Source organism: Hippopotamus amphibius, chromosome 7 (assembly GCF_030028045.1).
Source record: "Hippopotamus amphibius kiboko isolate mHipAmp2 chromosome 7, mHipAmp2.hap2, whole genome shotgun sequence".
NCBI classification, from domain to species: domain Eukaryota; kingdom Metazoa; phylum Chordata; class Mammalia; order Artiodactyla; family Hippopotamidae; genus Hippopotamus; species Hippopotamus amphibius.
In genome coordinates this window covers 108,388,182-108,396,464 of record NC_080192.1, presented here as the reverse complement: position 1 = coordinate 108,396,464, position 8,283 = coordinate 108,388,182, and the positions used below count along the sequence as shown (strand labels likewise).

The 8,283-nt window shown below is 40.0% G+C and overlaps 1 pseudogene; it reads left to right on the top strand.

Annotated features, from left to right (window-relative positions):
• The first annotated feature begins 1,431 nt into the window (after positions 1-1,431).
• Positions 1,432-8,283, top strand: part of LOC130857675 (tropomyosin alpha-4 chain-like) — a 51,852-nt pseudogene continuing 45,000 nt past the window's right edge.

Here is an 8,283-nt window from a genome sequence, read left to right as displayed (position 1 = left end):
GAACAGTGCGGAGGGGGAGCGTACCACAGTCTGTGAGAATGTCTTCCACAGGAGTGGGAGATGACAAGTGACCATGGGACTTTTCAGTTAGAGGAAAGGGAGAGAAAAACCTCGTGTAAGGCAAAGGAGGAGACTAGCGTCGGCACCCCACTGGGTTAGTTTGAGAGGGCTGCGGTAACACAATACCACACACCAGATGTCTTAAGCAACAGAAGTGTGTTTTCTCACAGCTCTGGACCAGGATGTCGGCCTGTTTGGTTTCTCCTGAGGCCTCTCTCCTTGGTTTGCAGACGGTCACCCTCTTGCTGCCTGTTCGTGTGGTTGTTCCCCAGTGCACGCATGCCTCTGCTGTCTTTTTGTGTGCCCATATTTTCTTCTAAGTCACCAGTCAGATTGGATTAGGACCCATCCTAATAGCCTCATTTAACTTAATCACCTCTTTAAAGGCCCTTCTCCAGACACAGTCACATTCTGAGATCCTGGGGGTAGGGCTTCAGCATGTGAATTTTAGGGGAACACAATTCAGGCCACAACACCCACTTCACCATATACTCCAAAGGGCTATTACTCAATCTGGGGCTTAGCTTGCTCTTGGTTTCCTACATAGACTATCAAATCTCCAAGGTTAGTGAGGGGTTTTTTTGTTTTTTGTTTGTTTGTTTTCTTTTGTTTTGTTTCTTTCTCAGTATTTTAGCAATTCCGGTTGTAAAATGATATATCTAGAATATAATTCCACGCATTTGCCATTTCCTCCATTATGTTACCTCCACTTCTAGTTATATTAAGCTATTACTGATAACCACCTGTAGAGTATAGCTTTTTAGTCAAATGTTCATTTCCCTTTGGTGTTTTGTTTAGATCGAGAATCATAAATTAAATGCCTATGGGGAGTGAGTAGGCAACACAGTGATGAAGCTGCCCAGCACAGGCTAAGAGGAGTGTGGGAACTATGGTGAACTGGAGATCAGAAAGCAAATGACTCTTTAAAGGGAGCAGGGCTGCACAGCTCTAGCTGGTTGAAGTGACATGGAAATTTTGGTGGTGCTAGATTTTCTGAATTTTCAAGAGAAATTGGGAATACATTTTTTAATTGAATACTTACAATTTTTAAATTTTGTAAACTATTTCAAGTAAACAAAATACTATGTAGTTCCCCAGTCTATATTGTCTCTTCATTTTCATCTATTGGAGATGGTCCTTCAGACCCAATGGGCAATATAGAAATCTCAGGGATACTAGGAAAGACTAGAATAGGATATTCATTCATGGAAGGAGATGGAGACATTTTTATTTTCCAGAATCCATCTTCGGTGAAGCACTGTGTGTATTTCATTGGAAAATGCTACTTAGAGTCAAAAGTCATTCTCAAGCAATAAAAAACTATATTGCTAAATCCTAAATCACAAGAGCCAGGAAGGCTAATGGATGAGGATGTCAGGAGAAGGGAAGCAGAGACAGGTAAGCTGGTGAGATGGGGGAAGGCTGTGTCTTAAAAGGGGGGAAATGGTCTGCAATCAGAAAGCCCTCATGGAAGTGGGGGCACTTGAGCTTGGTTTAATAAATGAATAGAAAAGCAGCTTTTTAATTTTAGGATATGGTAAAGGTAGAAACAATGTGTTAGTACATTTGGGAAATAGTAAGGAATCTTAATTATCTGAGAATGGAGACCATCCTTCTGTAAAGTTAAATGAAACCAACTGGCATCTTTAGTTTGGTGTTATTTCTGGCTGAGTTTCCTAACCTTTGATCTTTGCCTGACTAAGGAGAGCAGGCAAATGCAGAAAGGAATGAAACTTTAAAAAAGCCTTTGTCTAGAGCAGAGGTCCACAAACATTTTCTGAGGGCCATGTGATCCCTGGTGTAAGCATGCAACTCCGTCATAGCGAGGAAGCAGCCACAGATAAAGCATAAGCAAACGGGCCTGGCTGTGTGCCAATAAAATTTCATTTATAAATTGGGGTGGTTGTCCAGATATGGTCCACAGGCCATAGTTTGTCAACTCCTGGTCTGGAGAGAAAAGACATACATATATAGGCTAGGGGTAGGAGAGGAAGGAAGAAGCTTCCAGAGAGTGACTCTAAATAATGCCAAGCACAATACTGGACATCCTAATTAATATGTTTTGTTGAAACTCTATGCAGGTAAAAGGAAGAAAGCAAACAGTGTGGTAGGAAGATGGTGGATAAATGATTTTTACAGAAGCAGAGAGAAATGTGGGTTACCATATGGGAAAAAATAAGATCGAAATGAAATGAGAGACCAAGCCTGTTTAAGAAAGCTAAATGGAAGAAAAAAAGCCAGAGCATGGAGGTCAGATCATTCAGAGAAATATCAAATATCAGGGTAGAAAGGGTACAGTAGTAATAGAAACAATAGATGATGATATGAACTCATTGCAATAAAAAAGCTAGTAAAGGGGACTTGGGTTCTTAGTTCTACGGGGGCTGCTTCTTTGAATCAGGAGCCCATCAGCCTCATTAAGCAAGGCCTGATTTTTCTTTCAGTAGCTGCCTCAAATTTCTTACTTTATTCACTAATCAATTATCCCAATGCTGAGAGGCAGTTGCGAAAATGAGAAATGATGAGGGGAGATAGGCCTCTGTTGGTGTTTTTGTGCCCCTCCTCAGCACCAGGCCCGGTTGACATCTCTCCTGCTTTCTGAAAGCCCTGTCTATTCTGGCAAGGTATGGACGATCCCATAGGCACAGCGTGGTGTCTAATCTACAGAGTATTAAGCCTCGCAGGTGTCATTAAAGCAATGTCCCCAGCTGATATAACGAATGCAGCCAGCAGGAGGCTCAGAGAATTGAGTTTATCAAGGGGATTGTAGTAGTCTTATTATCTAGTTTAACAATTTGGGGATCACCAAATCACATATCATCCTCACTCCGTTTCTGCCAATGTTTTCGTCTTCTCTTTCAAGACCTGCCACTGAATCATTTCACAGTATGCTTTAATGACAGTGGATATGGGATTCACTGTGGTTTCATAATAAAGCTGCCGCTGACAGGCTTGTCTAAAGAATTACAAGGTCTCTTTTCCAAGCACAGTGAAGTGAATATCACATCAAAAATAACACCTAGGATTTAAAAATAAAGGGTGCTTGGATACAACTTGCAAGAACCAAATTCTCTTTTCGTTTTTCTTCCAGAGTGACTCCTGAGCCCTCAGAACATGCCCTTTGAGTGAAGTGAATGTGAGGTGAGGGTTTGCATAGGGTAGAACTAATCGTACCTGTGGCCTCCATCTTCAGCCAGCCCAGGTGACATCTTACTCACAACCATGTGCAGCCAGTACCTGGCTCAATGCCTCAATTTAAGAGATGCTCAGTAAATGGGAGGTGGGTTGGATGGATAAATAATTACAAATTTTCTTTGTGCTTCTCAGGTCTTGGTTGGAAGCTGGTTAATGTCCTTTTTGTTATTTTGTCTTCATTTTGCAAATCACCAGCAGGATTGGAATGCATTCCAGAAAGGGATTTTTATTTAGCAATATGAAAACTAGGTAACCTACTTTCTAATTTTCAGTCAAATTTGAACCATTGCTAAGGAAAAATTTTGAATTGGTATACCACTGGATCCTATTTCTGAACATCAGCCTACAGCCTCTGACCCTGAAACTTGAGTTATTTTTTAGAGAAGCTTATTAATGTCTATGCTGTGGTCAGTCCTAATCACAACTTTAATTACTTTATAATTACACAAGTACTATCATTGCTTAGATGTTTTCTCTTACTGAAGAGAAACACAGACATAGCCTCCTCTTGATCAACTTTCCTCAAGCTCCTCTTTCGTCATCTCTCTGCTTTCTCTCCAGGTAATTAAAATCTATGAAATTCAGGACCAAATCCAATAGTTAAATAACTTATTGTATAGTTAACAGACAAGCTGTACTCTTCCCTTATTGAAGGTACTATTAAAAACACATACAACTTAAATTCATACAATGTTTAATTGGTAGGTTTGAAGCCAATTATGGTACCAATGTACTCTTCTCCCAACTTTAACTCCTACATTATTTTTCATTAAAAATGTTAAATGAAAAGAAATTGTCATTAAGCATCAGGGAAAGCTGTCACTGAACCTAGCAGGTGGTATCTGTTAGCAAAGTTAAGTTCTTGATAACCACTGTCAGGCAACACACACACACACACACACACACACACACACACACGGCAATATTCTATACTAAAAGCTTAAGCATACATCCAATCCAGAACACTGGAAAGTATCGAAATATTTTTTTAAATCCATAATGAAATAAACATGAGCTAACACTTATAAGGCCATAAAATTAGTACTCTTAAAAAAGGTAAATATGCTCCTAAGACACAGGGTTACTCAGCTTAAAATGTTAAATGCTGCTGGTTAATATCTCCTTCCCATTTTTGGTCTTGTTCCCTTCACAAGAGATCTTTCACATATAAGAAAAAACTAAAAAAAGATAAAGCCAATGGTAAGATCGAACCCCTGATCTGAACCACAGAAGTTATCTTTGCCCCTTTCTTTTTCAGTATTTCCCAGGAGAGGGCTGTTGTCACCATTTACAGTCTTAATCAACGGAACTTTAAAAAAATTATACTCTCCTCTCCTTTTTGTTTTATTCCTTTTCTCCAATTTCTCTAGTTTCTGAACATATTTAATTAAAGACTCTGAGTGAAAAAAATATTTTGTACTGGAGTGAGGACCGTGCACAGTTGATATAGGATGGGGTAGAAATTATGCTGTCCCAAGGAAAAATGAAAACAATCTCACAATTCTATGGACATCTAGGTTTTTACCTGGGGACAGTGTTTTCTAGTGTTTATGTGCTAATGGATCCGTGAGTTCTGTCAAAACTTTATTGCATGTTACTTGATTCACCTTTCAGGGCTTCCTATCTTGTCTGTCTTTCCTAAGGGTTTCGTGTTGGAAGGAACCCTAAGTATTTTACTTTGTATGTTTCCGAGGTGCAGATGGCTTCCAAAAAGCTCAGCAGTGTCATCATTCAGCTTCTGTTTGAAAATTTCCAGGGAAAGAAAGCTTGCTATTAGCAGGCATCACATCCCACTTGTGAAAGACTTCGATTTTAAGGAAGAGCTTCCCTGTGATTTCCAGTCCTTATCCTGGATCAGGGGTCTGGTTATGGAAATAAGGACAGCGTTTTATTATCCTGGTGCAGGGTTTTTCAACTTCTGCAGTCCTGACACTTTGCAGAAGGTTTGGGGGGATGATTCTTTGTTGTGGGGGCTGTCCCTTGTGCGTGGGATCCCTGCCCTTTTCCTGCCAGGTAGCAGTAGTACCCCTCCATCTCTCCCTACCCACTCCCTTCCCCCACCCACCAGCTGTAACCATAAAAAATGCCCCTAGTTGTGTTGGAGGAGTGGGGTTAGGGGATTACCCTTGGTTGAGGAGCACTGTCTAGAGAATGAGAACACAGCTAGTTTGTGGCAAAGTTTGGGCTCAAACCCAGGCTTCTATCCTCTTACTATTTCTGTATTCCCTTAACATAGACTCTCACTTAAAAGAAATGGTTTTAGACGTATAAAGAGCACAGGGATTAGGATCCCCTGTTCTAAATGTGTGATGTCACCTGTATCACTCAGTGGACCTGCTTCTATAGTTCCATGACACCAAGTGCTTGCCAGACTGGGGCATTGGTTTAAAATCTATAAGAGTCTTTTTTTCACTAAAATTCTGTGATCTTACGTATTACATAATTAAAAGATTTAAAGATATGTCATCGCATCATCTTTGCCATGGCTCGGCCTGGCCTACTACTTTTTGGATAGACACTCTGGATATAGCTTTTAGTTGGTCATTTTGTTAATTTCACACCCTGCTGTCCTATTCTCCCACATTAACTTTTAAGATATGTGTGAGTTTATTGGAATTTTATTGAGGTTTTCTTTTGGTGCTTTGATTAACAAATTTGTCTAAGTTTAGAGTTGTCTTCCCCAACCGTATTTTTCTTCATGAGCCCTCTTATCTTTAGTGATCAATTTTGTGGAATGTAAGGTTTCTCAGGAATCTGTATATTATGTTATTACTGTTGTGACTTGTAGTTTAAAAAAGTAAAATAGTGCCAAAAGGCTTATAAAAATAGTGCTAGATTTCTGTCCCAAAACTTTAGAGCCTTTTCTTTATCCCCAGTGTTCTAAGATTTCATGATGTGCCTTTTTGTGGGTCTTTTTTCATTCATTTCACTGGACACTCAGTGGGTATTTTTATCTGGAGTTATATGCCTTTCACTTTGGAAATTTTTCTCATATCATTTCTTTGATAATTCTCCTTTCACCATTTTTTTCTAGAACTTCTATTAATACAATGAAAGTGGAAGAAGATTTAAATGAAACTTCCTCAGTTATATAATCCAAACTATAAAAATAGAAGTGAAAGGAGGCTGATGCCAGGTGTTAGCCTAAGAGTTGGTATATATTTGTTGGAGGTTTATTGCAAGCAAGTCTTGCTGTTATTTGTTTAAATTTTCAAAAGCTAAAAGTCAAAATTGCCTAAATAACTTAGATCATTTCAAAACCTCATTATTTGTATAGTGTGTTTGAAGGAAGTTAGACTATTAAGAGTTACTAGGAAGGGATAAAATCAGACTATCTACATGGGGAAAATGAATGGGAAAGTTACATTCAGGTAGTATGCTCTTTACCAGCCATCCCCTAGTTGCAGGGGCTGTGGACTGATAACTCATAGCATCCCTTTCTCTAGAGAATTATCCTGGCTAACCAGGAGCTGCCTCTTCTGAGTGGCTATGCACCTACTTCTCAGGGCTCAGAACTCAGACAATAACTGACAAGTCATGAGAATAAACAGGCTGGATGCTTGTTCAAATGGGATTGATTTAGTGGGGCAGGGTGTAGTCTACATTTTTCACTGTTAACCAGACTGAAGGAAGTCTTTAGTTGAGATCAGATTCTTGTGTAGGTTTCTTGCCCTGACCTATCCTGGTTCTCTCCTCTCTCACCAAAACTCTCTCTCAGTCTATTGCTGAAACAAGAATCCCTGTCTCAGGCTCTGCTTCTGTTACCAAACCAAACTTAAGTCCAGTTGCCCTCACACAGTAGAGCCAATCTACTGACAGTGGGTTGTGGTGAAGGAAAGCAGCGTTTATTGTAGGGCGCCAAGCAAGGAGTCCAGGGCAGCTAGTGCTCAAAAGGCCCAATCTCCTGATGACTTTCAGGGAAAGGTTTTTAAAAATAGGGTGATGGGGGAGTGTTGTGGGGTATGTGATCAGCTCATGGACATTCTTTTGATTGGTTGGTGGTGAGGTAATCAGGTAATTGAGGGTCAAGATCACCAACCTTCTGATTCCAACTGGTCTGGGGTCTACGTGCTTGTGGGCAACACACAGTTAACTTCTTCCATCTGGTGGGGGTTTCAATATTTGCAAAACAACTCAAAGGACATGGCTCAAAATATTATCTAAAGCTCTTGAAGAGTAAACTAAACGTCCTTGACTTTGCTTGATGGCTAAGCTATAATTATTTTGTCTTCCTTGACTGATTTCCTTTCTTTTTGCATTTTCTCATTTCTCTGATTAAATTTATTCTTTGGAACTCAGGGAAGGCCTGGAAGGCTATAGTTTTCTACAGATGAGGGGCTGGCAGAGGACAGAGTGGGGATCTGACCCAGGAAGGCCCTATAAGGTCCCACTTGGTTACACTTCCAGGGTAGCTGACCTAAGACAGAAATTACACCTTTAAATTCAAAGAATTTTTGCCCCCCTCTGATTATTGCCATTTAGAGTATCCTGTTCTTGTTACATGAATGTGATATTTTAAAAGGTTTGTTCTGTTTCCTGAATCATCTCTATTTTCTTTTTATCTGTTTGTTTTGGTCTCTCCTTCACAGTGAAGGCTTTCCTCAAATGTCTGGTGATTTTTGTCTATCCATTCCTATTTAAGGTAGGAACACCAAAACATGGTTTGGAAGCTCTCTGTAGGTGGTGGACTTGTCTCTGGTGGACATCACTTGTAAGAAAGTTTAATGGTCACTAGTTTATCTCTAGATGTGCCCAAATATTTTATCCTTTGAGTAGTTCAATTTCTCTGGGGAAGGATTCCCTTCTCTCTTACCTACGTTGTGTAAGTTTGGTTTCCTGGCAGCTCTTTTGGAGCAGTTGGGAGAAGGGTCTACAGAGTCATTATTCAGTGAGCTTTCACTTCATTCCCTTGTTTCAATCCAGCTGATCATCCTTGCCCATTTTAAGCCTAACATATTTGCCTCCAGAACCTCTTTGGTTCCATTTTCCTAGAAAATAAACCCAGCCATCTCCTGGCAAGAGTCAGGG